Source organism: Schistocerca cancellata, chromosome 9 (assembly GCF_023864275.1).
Source record: "Schistocerca cancellata isolate TAMUIC-IGC-003103 chromosome 9, iqSchCanc2.1, whole genome shotgun sequence".
Lineage (NCBI taxonomy): Eukaryota > Metazoa > Arthropoda > Insecta > Orthoptera > Acrididae > Schistocerca > Schistocerca cancellata.
In genome coordinates this window covers 58,844,407-58,862,467 of record NC_064634.1, presented here as the reverse complement: position 1 = coordinate 58,862,467, position 18,061 = coordinate 58,844,407, and the positions used below count along the sequence as shown (strand labels likewise).

The 18,061-nt window shown below is 45.9% G+C and overlaps 1 protein-coding gene across 1 annotated transcript in view; it reads right to left on the bottom strand.

Annotated features, from left to right (window-relative positions):
- LOC126101179 (putative fatty acyl-CoA reductase CG5065) overlaps nucleotides 1-1,175 on the bottom strand; it is a 325,985-nt gene extending 324,810 nt beyond the window's left edge. Inside the window, exon 1 of the mRNA XM_049911877.1 lies at nucleotides 1,100-1,175. The gene's annotated coding sequence lies outside the window, so the exon portion shown is untranslated. The remainder of the gene's footprint in view (nucleotides 1-1,099) is intronic.
- Between the last annotated feature and the right edge of the window lie 16,886 nt (nucleotides 1,176-18,061).

Here is an 18,061-nt window from a genome sequence, read left to right as displayed (position 1 = left end):
GAAAGCTTTTGACACCGTTCCTCACAAGCTACGGGCCTATGGGGTATCGTCTCAGTTGTGCGACTGGATTCGTGATTTCCTGTCAGGAAGGTCGCAGTTCGTAGTAATGGACGGCAAATCGTCAAGTAAAACTGAAGCGTATCAGATGTTCCCCAGGGATGCGTCCTGGGACCTCTGTTGTTCCTGATCTATATAAATGACCTGGGTGACAATCTGAGCAGTTCTCTTAGGTTGTTCGCAGATGATGCTGTAATTTACCGTCTAGTAAGGTCATCCGAAGACCAGTATCAGTTGCAAAGCGATTTAGAAAAGATTGCTGTATGGTGTGGTAGGTGGCAGTTGACGCTAAATAACGAAAAGTGTGAGGTGATCCACATGAGCTCCAAAAGAAATCCGTTGGAATTCGATTACTCGATAAATAGTACAATTCTCAAGGCTGTAAATTCAACTAAATACCTGGGAGTTAAAATTACGAACAACTTCAGTTGGAAAGTCCACATAGATAATATTGTGGGGAAGGCGAGCCAAAGGTTGCGTTTCATTGGCAGGATGCAACAACTCTACTAAAGAGACAGCTTACACTACACTCGTTCGTCCTCTGTTAGAATATTGCTGCGCGGTGTGGGATCCTTACCAGGTGGGATTGACGGAGGACATCGAAAGGGTGCAAAAAAGGGCAGCTCGTTTTGTATTATCACGTAATAGGGGAGAGAGTGTGGCAGATATGATACGCGAGTTGGGACGGAAGTCATTAAAGCAAAGACTTTTTTCGTAGCGGCGAGATCTATTTACGAAATTTCAGCCACCAACTTTCTCTTCCGAATACGAAAATATTTTGTTGAGCCCAACCTACATAGGTAGGAATGATCATCAAAATAAAATAAGAGAAATCAGAGCTCGAACAGAAAGGCTTCGTTTTTCCTGCGCGCTGTTCGGGAGTGGAGTGGTAGAGAGATAGTATGATTGTGGTTCGATGAACCCTCTGCCAAGCACTTAAATGTGAATTGCAGAGTAATCGTGTGGATGTAGATGTAGAAGCACAGAGGTGTGCTAAGCGCCCGTGGCCATTGCCCGCAGCGCAGCCGCCGCCGTACCGTACCTGCAGGAGGTCTCCGCTGTGCTGGTAGGTGGGAGCCCGTCGCGCGCGGCTGTGGTCAGCGGCGTCGAGTGCACTGTGCGCCGACTAGCGAGGCGAGAGCCGCGCGCCGGTATTTACACGGCCCCCACCTGGCGGGCCGCGTAGCCACAGGGGGGCGTAGCTGATCCACCCCCACCGCGGCCCTCTGCACGATCCGGGGGCATTCGCTAACTTAGCCTGACGAGGAATAATACTGGCGAGATCAGGCAGACTCTTACGTAACGCTCACAGCATCCACCTTGCGTCGACCAGGGAAATTCCCCAAAAATTGTACGTGGTGTGGCGCTTAACTTTTGTATCTACACGGTTGTTTGGCTATTGACAGGTGCTTGGCAGAGTTCAAATGGTTCAAATGGCTCTGAGCACTATGGGACTTAACGGCTATGGTCATCAGTCCCCTAGAACTTAGAACTACTTAAACCTAACTAACCTAAGGACACCACACAACACCCAGTCATCACGAGGCAGAGAAAATCCCTGACCCCGCCGGGAATCGAACCCGGGAACCCGGGCGCAGGAAGCGAGAACGCTACCGCACGACCACGAGCTGCGGACGCTTGGCAGAGTGTCCGTAGAATCGCTTTCAGACCGAACTGGGCAAAAAAATGTCGTGGAATACCTCCTACACCGTTTAGGAACCTGCCCGGCGTGGGGCAGCAACTCGACCTGGCGTGGACTCAAAAAGTCGCCGGAATTTTCCTGCAGAAATATTGAGCCATCCTGTTTCTACAGCTGTGAATTGCGGAAGTGTCAGTGGAGCAGGTTTTTGTATACGAACTAGCCTCTCGATTATGTCCCACAAGTGTTCGATGGGATTCATGTCAGGCGATCTGAGTTGCCAACTCATTCGTTCGAATTGTCCAGAATGTTCTTCAAACAAATCGCCAACAATTATGTCACGGTGACACGGGGAATTGTCATAGGAACACGAAGACTACGAATGGCTGCAAATTGTCTCCAAAGAGCTGAACATGACCATTGTGCGGATGCACACATATTCCCCGAACTCTTACGGGACTTGGTAAGAATGTCTTCCACGAGTAATGAGTGCGTTGGGGTGGCACACTACGAATGTAGTTTGTGGACATACAAGGTGAGATTGTGGGTCTCGCGGGAGGCGTGCGCGAGATAGTCCCTGCAGTCGCACTATCCACCGTGCCCTCGGCAGCTCAGATGGAGAGAGCGTCTGCCATGTAAGCAGGAGATCCCGGGTTCGTGTCCCGGTCGGGGCACACATTTTCACCTGTCCCCGTTGATATGTATCAACGCCTGTCAACAGCTGAAGGTATTAACCCTAGGGCGCCCAAGCCTTTTCTTCTAACTTGTATGCCTAAGGGGAGGGGGGGGGGGGGGGGGTTCGGCGAGCTCACAGGTAGTAAATAAGTTTACTGATAAAAAATTACAACTTTCAAAATGGTTTATGTATTTTAACTAAGGCATCGGTTTATAAATGTTGTTAATTGTTATAAATATTAGATTGAGTGAATAAAAAATTGACGTATTACAACACAAAATACAGATGTCTTCATATACAATAGACTACTCTGAGTCCTCAACTTCAAGGCAAGAGACACACTTCACAATTTTTTCTGAATGTGTGTTACACACATGTTTATGACACTGTCCACAATACTGTTTTGATTTACTTAGAATTTTGTACTTCTGCTTCTTTGTTTTAGCTTTTCTTGCACGAACATGGCACCGACCATTCCCTGCAGGAGGCTGACGTGGTTCTGTTGTCACTTTTTTGATTTTATTTTGTAGAATAGTCTCCATTATTTGACTAATTTGGTTAGATAACCCTCTTGCATTGGCACTTCTTTCTTCTACCTGCAATTTCACTAGTTCCATCCCAGCTTGCAGAAGATAAAGTTTCCGTTCGTTGTGTTTCTTTTCATTCCATCTTGGATGTTGCTGGATGAATATGGTGGTTGCATTGATAGCACAAATGTCGATGAGAGAGTAAAATAGAGATAGAGGTCACCTCTTTGTTCCCCTCTTGCAGGTGTACATACAGGCCATTTGATCAATGGTATCAATTCCACCTTTAGTGGAATTATAATATGCATTTATCTCGGTTTTATTCTTCTCTCCTCCAACAGTGCCTTTATCTTGGTGCATTGTTGACAACATCCTTAAGGTCTTACTTGGTTTCGTTTCTGCTGTGTAGGACACCAAAGATACTGGAGGCCTATGTGTTGGGAACTGCACTAACTCACTACAAGTTTACAAGATAAATAACAGCTGACTGACATCAACAATCACTTCCTCTGAAAGTAAACCGATTGTTGTGAATATCAAGAATACCAACCAACAAGAAACTAACTTGCATTGTTGTAGAGATGAGAAATTACGAAATCCTACTAAGGGAAATTTTCCATAGCATGGAAGCCTGAGGGGAAGGGGGGGGATGAGGGTGGTTTGTTGGACCCATAATAAGTTGTTTTTTTTTCTTTCAAAGCAGGAATGTTGTATAAAATATATTGACACTAACGTTTCATAAAATAGCCAACAAACAATAACTGAAAAGGAATACGTAGTATGAAAGTTACTTGGGCAAAAGCAGGGGACATAAGAAAATTGTGGGTTCAACGAACCCCCCCCCCCTTAGGCGTCCTAGGGTTAATATAATTCTAATGACGATTTAATGTTAATGATCGGTTCAGTTGGACCAGAGGACAAACTCGATTCCATGTAAACACAGCCCACCAGTTGGACGATGCGTTGTCGACGGGTCAACGGCTACGTTGGGTCTGGCCACACTCGAAGCCTGCCGCCAGCTCTAACCAACTGAAATCTGGCCTCATCTCGCCAGGCCACTGTTTTCCAGTTGTCTAGGGTAGACCGGTAGGGATACGAGTCCAGCAGAGGCGCTGCAGGCGATGTCGTGCTGTTAGCGAAGGCACTCGCGTAGGTCGTCTGCTGCCACAGCCCAGTAACGACAAATTTCGAGGCACCGTCGTAACGAATACGGTCGTCTTACAGATTTCTGCAGCTATTTCACACAGTGTTGCTTGTCTGCCAGCACTGACAACTGCATGCAAACGCCGCTCATGTCGGTCATTAAGTGGATGCCATTGACCACTGCGCTGACCGAGGTGAGAGGTGGTGCCTGAAATCTGGTAGTCTCTCAAACTCTTGACACTACGGATCTCGGAATATGAAACCAGACGGCTGTTATAACAGTTGAGGGGCGTGAAATGGAAGCAGTGCTTCAAAAGGGAGCGAGATAGGGTTGTAGGCTATCCCCAATGTTATTCAGTCTGTACATTGAGCAATCAGTAAAGGAAATCAAAGAAAAATTTGGAGCAGGAATTTAGCTTCAGGAAGAAAAATTAAAACGATGTTTTGCCGATGACATTGTAATTCCATTAGAAACAGCTAAAGGTTTGGAAGAGCAATTGAACGGGATGGAGAGTGTCTTGAAGGAAGGATATAAAGTGAACATCAACGTCAGCAAAACAAGACTAATGGAATGTAGTTGAATTTCTCAGGTGAGGTTGAGGGAATTAGATTAGGAAACGAGACAATGAAAGTAGTAGATGGGTTTTGCTATTTGGGCAGCAAAATAACTGATGGTGGCCTAAGGGGAGAGGATATAAAATGAAGACTGGCAATGGCAAGAAAAGCGTTTCTGAAGAAGAGAAATTTGTTAACATCGAGTATAGATTTAAATGTCAGGGAGTCTTTTCTGAAAGTATTTGTATGGAGTGAAGTCATGTATGGAAGTGAAACATGGACGATAAAAAGTTCAGACAACAAGAGAACGGAAGCTATTGAATTACGGTGCTACAGAAGAATTCTGAAGATTAGATGGGCAGATCACGTAACTAATGAACAGGTACTTAAGAGAATTGGGAAGATAAGAACGCCTTGAACAGGTAATGTTGATGTATAAATGAAGAGAGATTATTTGTAGTGGTGTTCCCGATCTTATTCCAGTAAGAAGTAGCTTGTCCTCAACAGAGTTTTATTTGTTGAGAGAGAGGTTTCTAATTCTTTTATGTGAAAGGATTTTTGTGTTTTTTCATTGAGGTGTTAGGGAAGACTCAGTTGCTTTGTTTGATGGTGAAATGGGGGCCAGAGAATTCGAATTGTTGGGTTACTACATGAATGCCCAACGGGGCCTATTGATTGTCGAATATTTCGTGGTATGAAGAAAATCCACGGAGAAGAAACAAAAACTTTGAGGTTCGCCGATGACATTGTAATTCTGTCAGAGACAGTAAAGGACCTGGAAGAGCAGCTGATCGGAATGGACAGTGTCTTGAAAGGAGGATATAAGACGAACATCAACAAAAGCAAAACGAGGATAATGGAATGTACTCGAATTAAGTCGGGTGATGCTGAGGGAATTAGATTAGGAAATGAGACGATTAAAGTAGTAAATGAGTTTTGCTATTTGGGGAGCAAAATAACTGATGATGGTCGACATAGAGAGGATATAAAATGTAGACTGGCAATGGCAAGGAAAGCGTTTCTGAAGAAGAGAAATTTGTTAACATCGAGTATAGATTTAAATGTCAGGGAGTCTTTTCTGAAAGTATTTGTATGGAGTGTAGCCATGTATGGAAGTGAAACGTGGATGATAAATAGTTTGGACAAGAAAAGAATAGAAGCTTTCGAAATGTGGTGCTACAGAAAAATGCTGGAGAGTATATGGGTAGATCACATGACTAATGAGAAGGTATTGAATAGGATTGGGGAGAAGAGAAGTTTGTGGCACAACTTGACTAGAAGAAGGGATCGCTGGTAGAGCATATTCTGAGTCATCAAGGGATCAGCAATTTAGTATTGGAGGGCAGTGTGGAGGATAAAAATCGTAGAGGGAGAGCAAGAGATGAATACACTAAACAGATTCAGAGGGATGTAGGTTGCAGTAGGTACTGGGAGATGAAGAAGCTTCACGGGATAGAGTAGCATGGAGAGCTGCATCAAACCAGTCTCTGGATTGAAGACTACAGCATCGACATGAAGAAACAATAAAAATAACAAAGAACAGAATTATTTTTCACTTGAAAGTGCTAGTTCGAGTTCCCACAAACGTATTTGACAATTTCAAAGGGGAACGTAAAGCTGGATAGACGCCGAAAGCCGGGAATGGTGATCTCTGGTACACCAAAGAAAACTTTTAACTGATAACGGATAAATGGGCAGTGGTAGTAATTTTTTTTATTTTTGAATAGGAAACACGAAATCAAAATCGTTGTCCGCAGCTCGTGGTCGTGCGGTAGCGTTCTCGCTTCCCACGCCCGGGGTCCCGGGTTCGATTCCCGGCGGGGTCAGGGATTTTCTCTGCCTCGTGATGACTGGGTGTTGTGTGGTGTCCTTTGGTTAGTTAGGTTTAAGTAGTTCTAAGTTCTAGGGGACTGATGACCATAGCAGTTAAGTCCCATAGTGCTCAGAGCCATCTGAACCAATGAGAATCGTTGACGACACTGTGGAACTCAGTTTCAGTTGGTTTACTCTTGGAAAGGCAATAAATTATGACCTGAGTTGCAACATAAAATTCAGATTTTGAACGTTTTATTTTGTTAGTTCGAGCTAATACTGTTTATAAGACAACAGAATAAAAATCCGGATCACTTACCTGAAAAAGAATGACTATAAGAAAGTTACTGATTCGTTAAAGTCAAAGGCAGACTTATATGTTTTACGTATTGATAACAGATAGTTACAGACTTGTATTTAACTCTGGCGTTTAAAGAAAACAGGGATATATTGTCACATATTACATAAAATGCATTGTCTTTTGCCTGTATACAACAGAATGTCCACCTCCACAGCTGAGCGATCTGTGTATCTGACTGTGAAGCAAAAGGATTCCGGTTAAACTCCCTGACATTTTCTTTTATCGAACCCCTGAAGTGTACCCATCCTCCTTCCTCGTCACGCTAAATAACGCACTTATAGTAACGGTCGGGGTCGAGAGTACTTGCTGCCCCCCCCCCCCCCAATACCGCATCCAAACGCCGGCATGTGACCAACACATAAGGACGACACGGTGGCCGGCAGCAGCTATTCTAACACACCGCAGGTAATGAAAAATCGATGTGTTTTGAGAATCCAAAGCGTCGTAAATCATGGGTGAATCCAGGAAAACCATCGGCATCCACTGCAAAACCAAATCGCTTTGGAAAGAAAACAATGCTCTGTGTTTGGTGGGATCAGAAGGCTGTCATATATTATGAGCTGCTAAGCCCTGGTGAAACCGTTACCACTGATCGATACTAACAGCAAGTGATCGAGCATTACATGAAAAACGTCCGGACTACGGAAGGGGCAACACAGAGTCATATTGCTCCATGATAATGCCCCATCACACACAGCAAAACAGGTCAGGGAAACGATCGAGGTTTTCACTCGGGAAATACACTCCTGGAAATTGAAATAAGAACACCGTGAATTCATTGTCCCAGGAAGGGGAAACTTCATTGACACATTCCTGGGGTCAGATACATCACATGATCACACTGACAGAACCACAGGCACATAGACACAGGCAACAGAGCATGCACAATGTCGGCACTAGTACAGTGTATATCCACCTTTCGCAGCAATGCAGGCTGCTATTCTCCCATGGAGACGATCGTAGAGATGCTGGATGTAGTCCTGTGGAACGGCTTGCCATGCCATTTCCACCTGGCGCCTCAGTTGGACCAGCGTTCGTGCTGGACGTGCAGACCGCGTGAGAAGACGCTTCATCCAGTCCCAAACATGCTCAATGGGGGACAGATCCGGAGATCTTGCTGGCCAGGGTAGTTGACTTACACCTTCTAGAGCATGTTGGGTGGCACGGGATACATGCGGACGTGCATTGTCCTGTTGGAACAGCAAGTTCCCTTGCCGGTCTAGGAATGGTAGAACAATGGGTTCGATGACGGTTTGGATGTACCGTGCACTATTCAGTGTCCCCTCGACGATCACCAGTGGTGTACGGCCAGTGTAGGAGATCGCTCCCCACACCATGATGCCGGGTGTTGGCCCTGTGTGCCTCGGTCGTATGCAGTCCTGATTGTGGCGCTCACCTGCACGGCGCCAAACACGCATACGACCATCATTGGCACCAAGGCAGAAGCGACTCTCATCGCTGAAGACGACACGTCTCCATTCGTCCCTCCATTCACGCCTGTCGCGACACCACTGGAGGCGGGCTGCACGATGTTGGGGCGTGAGCGGAAGACGGCCTAACGGTGTGCGGGACCGTAGCCCAGCTTCATGGAGACGGTTGCGAATGGTCCTCGCCGATACCCCAGGAGCAACAGTGTCCCTAATTTGCTGGGAAGTGGCGGTGCGGTCCCCTACGGCACTGCGTAGGATCCTACGGTCTTGGCGTGCATCCGTGCGTCGCTGCGGTCCGGTCCCAGGTCGACGGGCACGTGCACCTTCCGCCGACCACTGGCGACAACATCGATGTACTGTGGAGACCTCACGCCCCACGTGTTGAGCAATTCGGCGGTACGTCCACCCGGCCTCCCGCATGCCCACTATACGCCCTCGCTCAAAGTCCGTCAACTGCACATACGGTTCACGTCCACGCTGTCGCGGCATGCTACCAGTGTTAAAGACTGCGATGGAGCTCCGTATGCCACGGCAAACTGGCTGACACTGACGGCGGCGGTGCACAAATGCTGCGCAGCTAGCGCCATTCGACGGCCAACACCGCGGTTCCTGGTGTGTCCGCTGTGCCGTGCGTGTGATCATTGCTTGTACAGCCCTCTCGCAGTGTCCGGAGCAAATATGGTGGGTCTGACACACCGGTGCCAATGTGTTCTTTTTTCCATTTCCAGGAGTGTATTAGGGCATGTGGATTATTCTCCAGACCTGATTCCGATTATCATTTATTTGCATCACTGGACACGCTATCGCTGAACAGCATTTCAATTCGTATGAAAACGTACTAAAATGGCTCGGTGATTGGTTCGCTTCAAGAGAAGGGCTATTTTTTTGGCCTGGCATTCATAGCCTGCCGGAGAGGTGAGAGAAATGCGTAAATAGCAATGGAGATTATTCTGCATAAAATATTGTTTACCAGCTTCAGACAACAGACGTGTAGTTATTGCAACCACATTCCGGTTTCGTACTTCTGCAGCTGGTATGCTGTTTAAATTTGACGTCAGTCTGAGCAGTGGTTCTCTTAGTAAAGCGTTTTGAAATTCGAACTTTAATTATGTACATCCTTTGTAAACAGCTTCTCGTTTTACCTTATGAGGCTGACAGGATCTCGTTCTAAGCCCTCCGTTCAAACCAAGTGGCTCTGAGGACTATGGGACTTAACTTCTGAGATCAACAGTCCCCTAGAGCTTAGAACTACTTAAACCTAACTAACCTAAGGACATCACACACATCCATACCCGAGGCAGGATTCGAACCTGCGAATGTTGCGGTCGCGTGATTTCAGACGGTAGCGCCTAGAACCGCTCGGCCACCCCGGCCGGCTAAGCCTTCCGTACCTCCCGTCAGCTAGACCGTTCACCTGGTGCAAGTTTTTCGAGTTGACGCCACTTCGGCGACTTGCGTGTCGATGGGGATGAAATGATGATGTGAAGGGCAACACAACATTCAATCCCTGAGCGGAGAAAATCTCCGACCCAGCCGGGAATCGAATCCGGGCCGTTAGGTGTGACATTCCGTCGCGCTGACCACTCAGCTACAAGGGGCGGACAATTACAAGTTGAATGTTGGGTTTTACCCAGAAAATTTCTAGGAACCGTATGTTCGTAAAATGAAAGTGCCTCACGAGTCGAAGGTCTTCTTGCTTATAAATGAAACCTCGCCGCTAGACAGTGTAGATGGTGCAGTTATGTAAACGAATGCAGTAGTTTTACGCAATAACCAAGTCCAGTTTCGTGCATGCTTGATTCCCAATAGAATCAGTTCTCTGCAGCCAAACAGCAAATTAACGGGTTTTGTTTCTTCAGCCGCTAGTTTTCCAAGGATTACTGCACTGCTTCTGCTGTTAAGTCTGTCCTTTGCCGGCCGGGGTGGCCGAGCGGTTCTAGGCGCTACAGTCTGGAACCGCGAGACCGCAACGGTCGCAGGCTCGAATCCTGCCTCGGGCATGGATGTGCGTGACGTCCTTAAGTTAGTTAGGTTTAACTAGTTCTAAGTTCTAGGGGACTAATGACCTCAGAAGTTAAGTCCCATAGTGCTCAGAGCCATTTTTTTTAAACAATTTGTGTTTCAACGCCTCGAATTTACTGTGTCATAACAACCTGTATAGCAACTGCATGACGTTTTCACTAATCAAGTGGCTGTTTCAAGAAAGTATGAGGTTTGAGGAAGGTTATATGGCAGAAACTTCGCAATTATTTCACGACTGGTGCATGTGTAAAACCAGTATTTATGAAGCCACATAATCGACAGTGGCCCTACACAAAAAGAAAAACTACGCGAAGAAGCTCGTTTGAAGACCCACTATGTAACTAGAAGGGAGAAGCAAGGAAGATTCGGTTTAACGTTCCATCGACATCGAGGTTCTTTGAGATGTCTGTATCTACAATAGTATTTTAGGTAGAACTATGCAACGCGGAGATGTGCCTTTTATTTCTAAAAGTAAGTGATTTCAAAGAGGCCAAAAGCAGCTGTAATAAACCAAGCTTCGACTGATACTTTTGACAAATACTATTGAATATTCAGCAACAGAATTCTTTTATTAAAACAATACAGTTTGAATATTGAGTGAAATAATGATTCCGATGATTGTAAGACGCACACATTTATTTGTAAAACAGAAAGTATATCGACAGTGTGAGATAAATCAAAGTAGCAATTTGTAGCTGCATAATTTTCCTTGGGTTAAAGCAGTTAATCGTGAATAGTATTCTTATAGACCACCTTATTGTAATGAAATATAAATAACTGATAAAGTACGAACGTCACTACATAAAGGCCGCTGAAATTTCAGTTACAGTGTATCTACACTCCTGGAAATGGAAAAAAGAACACATTGACACCGGTGTGTCAGACCCACCATACTTGCTCCGAACACTGCGAGAGGGCTGTACAAGCAATGATCACACGCACGGCACAGCGGACACACCAGGAACCGCGGTGTTGGCCGTCGAATGGCGCTAGCTGCGCAGCATTTGTGCACCGCCGCCGTCAGTGTCAGCCAGTTTGCCGTGGCATACGGAGCTCCATCGCAGTCTTTAACACTGGTAGCATGCCGCGACAGCGTGGACGTGAACCGTATGTGCAGTTGACGGACTTTGAGCGAGGAGGACCATTCGCAACCGTCTCCATGAAGCTGGGCTACGGTCCCGCACACCGTTAGGCCGTCTTCCGCTCACGCCCCAACATCGTGCAGCCCGCCTCCAGTGGTGTCGCGACAGGCGTGAATGGAGGGACGAATGGAGACGTGTCGTCTTCAGCGATGAGAGTCGCTTCTGCCTTGGTGCCAATGATGGTCGTATGCGTGTTTGGCGCCGTGCAGGTGAGCGCCACAATCAGGACTGCATACGACCAAGGCACACAGGGCCAACTCCCGGCATCATGGTGTGGGGAGCGATCGCCTACACTGGCCGTACACCACTGGTGATCGTCGAGGGGACACTGAATAGTGCACGGTACATCCAAACCGTCATCGAACCCATCGTTCTACCATTCCTAGACCGGCAAGGGAACTTGCTGTTCCAACAGGACAATGCACGTCCGCATGTATCCCGTGCCACCCAAGTGCTCTAGAAGGTGTAAGTCAACTACCCTGGCCAGCAAGATCTCCGGATCTGTCCCCCATTGAGCATGTTTGGGACTGGATGAAGCGTCGTCTCACGCGGTCTGCACGTCCAGCACGAACGCTGGTCCAACTGAGGCGCCAGGTGGAAATGGCATGGCAAGCCGTTCCACAGGACTACATCCAGCATCTCTACGATCGTCTCCATGGGAGAATAGCAGCCTGCATTGCTGCGAAAGGTGGATATACACTGTACTAGTGCCGACATTGTGCATGCTCTGTTGCCTGTGTCTATGTGCCTGTGGTTCTGTCAGTGTGATCATGTGATGTATCTGACCCCAGGAATGTGTCAATAAAGTTTCCCCTTCCTGGGACAATGAATTCACGGTGTTCTTATTTCAATTTCCAGGAGTGTAGAACTGAAATGTAACAAATGTTGAAACTGTTGTAAGATGTTTAAAATTATAACTGTGCGTCTGGTCCATACGTAAGCAATGTGTTAGGATATGTAGAATGCAAAACATCGGGTGAATACCCGGACTGTCAGGGAGCGGTAAAAGGTGGATGGCAGGCGAGCGCGGGAAAATGCACGCGGGCACTGCACGGCACAACGGGCACAGTTGTTGGAGTTTGGCATTGGTTTGAGCAACACCTTCTGGAGCGAGGAGGCTCTCCTGGAAGACATAGCTTCACTGAGCCTCGGGTATGCCGTTCCAACCCCCACACAGCATGGCAAAAATTCATAGGCACTAAATGGAAAAGCATTGCGACGGTAAAGAAGAGTTAAAGTGCCGACACGTCAAGAGCCATAGCTGTGATTGTATGTGTGCTCTGTGCCTCGCCATCTAACCGCGCGCCAAACACCGCATCGATGCTATCACGTTTAAACTTTTAGTACTGTATTCGTATGGATCAGAGAGTGAACTGTGTTTGTTTGGTGCAATAATAACCTAAATTTTACCCGAACTTTTCCATCATTTAATTATCCTCACAACTAACCTAGCTAGACAGGGTCCTTTCCAAACGTTGTGCAATACGAGTGTCCCGAAATGAAAATTAAAAATTGTGTTAATAATAATTATTTGCAGAACTAGCTGTATTAGAATGGTGTTTAAAGAAATGTTTTGTTAATGAACCAGTAAACGAATAGCGAAGGTCTAACGAAGTCGAAACATAACTTTAGTATCGATATAGTAATGAAGTTTATTAATTCGAGACAGATTAAAGGCATTTAAATGAGCAGTAAATAAGATGAAAAGAGTAGTAACTTATACACTAGAAATCTTAAATGAATAATAAATTCAGTAATAATTTTTTTAAATACAGCGCCCATAACAGTTTCAGGGTCCCCCCCCCCCTTATTCATTTGAATTCTGAAGTGTTCTAAATTGGTTTGACCATTAAAAGTTAAAGTCAATATAAAAGTCAAAATTTATCAGTGTTTTATCTTTATCAAAATTAACATTTTGTGTGTGGGATGAAAGTCCAATTTCTAGGGTAACCTCTGCCCGATTTTAATCAGATTAATAGACAGTATAAAGTTTTGTAGTAAACATTATAGTGTTATGTATTCATGACTTTCCATATCAGTACAGAACGTGAAACTACCAGTTCAATAGATTTTCTGGTTCTAAAACTTTACTATATTATGCAGTGTTACATCTGTTATTTTGCATGAATATATACCAACTTATACAGGGAAGAAACTCAGTTAATGCCTAATTAGGCTGGCGACCGCATTATTGTCACATTGGTAGCATTTTCTGGTTTGCTTTTGATCCATCCTGATGTGTAATTGCATTTCGAACTTACTTGACGGATCATTGTTATTACAGGGTGGATGTAAGTCTGATTTGCCACCATTCAGGTGCACGCGGTCGATATCTATGCGAAAATCCTTTCTCATAAGGTGAATCCCGCTCACTTACCATAGCACAGGCTTTGACGAGTACTGTCTCAGGGATTACAAGCGGTGTTACTGTTGATGTCATTCAAGCATACAAGTGTCTCTTCGGACATTCTCCACGCTGCCCAGCCACGGTAGTGCCTTGACAGTTGGCGTCTTCTTTTCGTACTCTGTCTTCTCAGGTGTTGGCGTGATTACCTAGTCGAGGCGACAAGTCAGACTACAACTGAAAATGACTAAGGGGACTCTGAAAGCACAATGGTACTACAAAGACATTCCGTGTCTTCATGTGTTACCTATGATGCGACAGTATCATGGTTAAGCCGTGCGTGGCTCGTGTTCGTGCCATATGTCATTTTACATCCTCTTTTTAGTACTACCACCTCGTTATGTTAATTTCAATTACAGGTGTCACTGAGTTGCCGCCTTGTCTGCCCGTGAGCGGCAGCAGCGGCGCTTATCGATATAAGTCCTTGCGTATTATCTTTGCTGCCTGCTATTGCTTCCGGGGTTATCGTGTGTCCGAGGTAGTTCGGATATGCCAGTGAGTTGGGAGGCGCTAGCAGTGCACTTCGGACCTGGCAGTGTTTCACTTAGGACGCGGCAGAAGTTAAGTCGGGGCGCGGCTGCAGTGAGGTCCGGACAGCCATGACTCCCCCGACGGTTGCAGCATCCCTGAATATGGAAGTTAATAGGAATATAAAAAAAGGGAGGAAGGTTTATCTGTTTAGCAAGAGTAATAGAAGGCAGATTTCAGACTACCTAACAGATCAAAACGAAAATTTCTGTTCCGACACTGACAATGTTGAGTGTTTATGGAAAAAGTTCAAGGCAATCGTAAAATGCGTTTTAGACAGGTACGTGCCGAGTAAAACTGTGAGGGACGGGAAAAACCCACCGTGGTACAACAACAAAGTTAGGAAATTACTGCGAAAGCAAAGAGAGCTTCACTCCAAATTTAAACGCAGCCAAAACCTCTCAGACAAAGAGAAGCTAAACGATGTCAAAGTTAGCGTAAGGAGGGCTATGCGTGAAGCGTTCAGTGAATTCGAAAGTAAAATACTAGGTACCGACTTGATAGAAAATCCTAGGAAGTTCTGGTCTTACGTTAAATCAGTAAGTGGCTCGAAACATCATGTCCAGACACTCCGGGATGATGATGGCATTGAAACAGAGGATGACAAGCGTAAAGCTGAAATACTAAACACCTTTTTCCAAAGCTGTTTCACAGAGGAAGACCGCACTGCAGTTCCTTCTCTAAATCCTCGCACCAACGAAAAAATGGCTGACATCGAAATAAGTGTCCAAGGAATAGAAAAGCAACTGGAATCACTCAACAGAGGAAAGTCCACTGGACCTGACGGGATACCAATTCGATTCTACACAGAGTACGCGAAAGAACTTGCCCCCCTTCTAACAGCCGTGTACCGCAAGTCTCTAGAGGAACGGAAGGTTCCAAATGATTGGAAAAGAGCATAGGTAGTCCCAATCTTCAAGAAGGGTCGTCGAGCGGATGCGCAAAACTATAGACCTATATCTCTGACGTCGATCTGTTGTAGAATTTTAGAACATGTGTTTTGCTCGAGTATCATGTCGTTTTTGGAAACTCAGAATCTACTATGTAGGAATCAACATGGATTCCGGAAACTGCTATCGTGTGAAACCCAACTCGCTTTATTTGTTCATGAGACCCAGAAAATATTAGATACAGGCTCCCAGGTAGATGCTATTTTTCTTGACTTCCGGAAGGCGTTCGATACAGTTCCGCACTGTCGCCTGATAAACAAAGTAAGAGCCTACGGAATATCAGACCAGCTGTGTGGCTGGATTGAAGAGTTTTTAGCAAACAGAACACAGCATGTTGTTATCAACGGAGAGACGTCTACAGACATTAAAGTAACCTCTGGCGTGCTACAGGGGAGTGTTATGGGACCGTTGCTTTTCACAATATTTATAAATGACCTAGTAGATAGTGTCGGAAGTTCCATGCGGCTTTTCGCGGATGATGCTGTAGTATACAGACAAGCTGCAGCATTAGAAAATTGTAGCGAAATGCAGGAGGATCTGCAGCGGATAGGCACTTGGTGCAGGGAGTGGCAACTGACCCTTAACATAGACAAATGTAATGTATTGCGAATACATAGAAAGAAGGATCCTTTATTGTATGATTATATGATAGCGGAACAAACACTGGTAGCAGTTACTTCTGTAAAATATCTGGGAGTATGCGTGCGGAACGATTTGAAGTGGAATGATCATATAAAATTAATTGTTGGTAAGGCAGGTACCAGGTTGAGATTGATTGGGACAGTCCTTAGAAAATGTAGTCCATCAACAAAGGAGGTGACTTACAAAACACTCGTTCGACCTATACTTGAATATTGCTCATCAGTGTGGGATCCGTACCAGACCAGGTTGACGGAGGAGATAGAGAAGATCCAAAGAAGAGCGGCGCGTTTCGTCACAGGGTTATTTGGTAACCGTGATAGCGTTACGGAGATGTTTAACAAACTCAAGTGGCAGACTCTGCAAGAGAGGCGCTATGCATCGCGGTGTAGGTTGCTCGCCAGGTTTCAAGAGGGTGCGTTTCTGGATGAGGTTTCGAATATATTGCTTCCCCCTACTTATACCTCCCGAGGAGATCACGAATGTAAAATTAGAGAGATTAGAGCGCGCACAGAGGCTTTCAGACAGTCGTTCTTCCCGCGAACCATACGCGACTGGAACAGGAAAGGGAGATAATGACAGTGGCACGTAAAGTGCCCTCCGCCATACACCGTTGGGTGGCTTGCGGAGTATAAATGTAGATGTAGATGTAGATGTAGATACATATCACTTGAGTGCGGACCACCTTGGTTGGTCGTCGGTCGGTCGTCTTGTCGGACGACGTGTATGTTGACCGGCGATCGCTTATGGGTTGCCTGCACGTGCCGACTCGTGGTTCGTCCTTGTAATTGCACAGTCGCTGCCGTTAGTATTGTCTAGTCGTTCGTGCAAGTGTTCGTGAAACTGTGTGTAGCTTGTGATGTCGACAGCTCAGTTACTTTAGTGCTGCCTCCGTGCTGATGTGTGGCAGTCGATGGGTTGGTGTAGATCAGCCAGTGGGCTGGGCTCGCTGGCGGTCTCTGCGCAGTGTCGGAGTGTGTGGGAGCTGTTCCGATTGCTACAGGGTTCGTGGCTCACCGACCTGGGACATCGAAGTTGAGTGGTGAATTAACTATCGAAGCCAGTCTGTTCACGTTGTGCCGTTGGTTTTCATGGCTGGCTGTTGGGGGCATTCCTGTGAGCAATAGCGAGTGTTCGAGTTGGCGAAAGTTTGGTCACTATCTGGTGGAGTTTAACTGTGTTTTGGTTATTTGAAGTCCTGGTGCACCAGCGGAATATTCTTCCTTGTGGCCGTTAGCGTTCCGGTTGTAAGTAGGCTGTTTAGGTTATTATGTTGGTAACGTCACGTAGCGCTCAGTATGAAAATCACTGGCTGTGCTGCGTGCAGTCTGTAGCTGGTTGGCATTGTAGGAATAATTGCTATTGTAGTGTTGGGCACTTGGCTGTTAACAGCGCGTAGCGTTGCGCTGTTGGAGGTGAGCCGCCAGCAGTGGTGGATGTGGGAGAGAGATGGCGGAGTTCTGAGAGCGGATGATCTGGACGTGTGTCCATCAGAAAGAGTAAATTTGTAAGACTTGATGTCATGAACTGATATATTATGACTTTTGAATACTATTAAGGTAAATACATTGTTTGTTCTCCATCAAAATCTTTCATTAGCTAACTATGCCTATCAGTAGTTAGTGCCTTCAGTAGTTAGAATCTTTTATTTGCCTAGCAGTATTGGCGCTCGCTGTATCGCAGTAGTTCGAGTAACGAAGATTTTTGTGAGGTAAGTGATTCATGAAAGGTATAGGCTATTGTTGGTCAGGGCCATTCTTTTGTAGGGATTATTGAAAGTCAGATTATGTTGCGGTAAAAATATTGTGTCTCAGTTTAGTGATGATCAAATAAGTAAAGAGAGTAATGTCTGAGTACGTTCAGTTCTGCTCAGCTGTTTGAAAATCAAATAACGTAAGGGGTTAACCAGCACAGTAACTGATAAATTTTTCTATGGGGAGGTTTCACGGTTACCTGCCCTGGCCGCTGACGTAAAATTCAGGCAGTGTCCTTTCCTCACCGTGTTGTCGCTGTCCAGCAAGTGTGTGTAGTTTTGACAGCTTATGCATGCTTAGCTGTGGGCCGCTACGCCTTTTACGTTTTGGCTTTGTTGTTCCTTGTGCACTGGTCGGGTGTAAAGCAAGTCGTCTTGTCGGTGGGTCCGTTGACTGTCTCTTGGTTTGGTTGCCTGCTTATC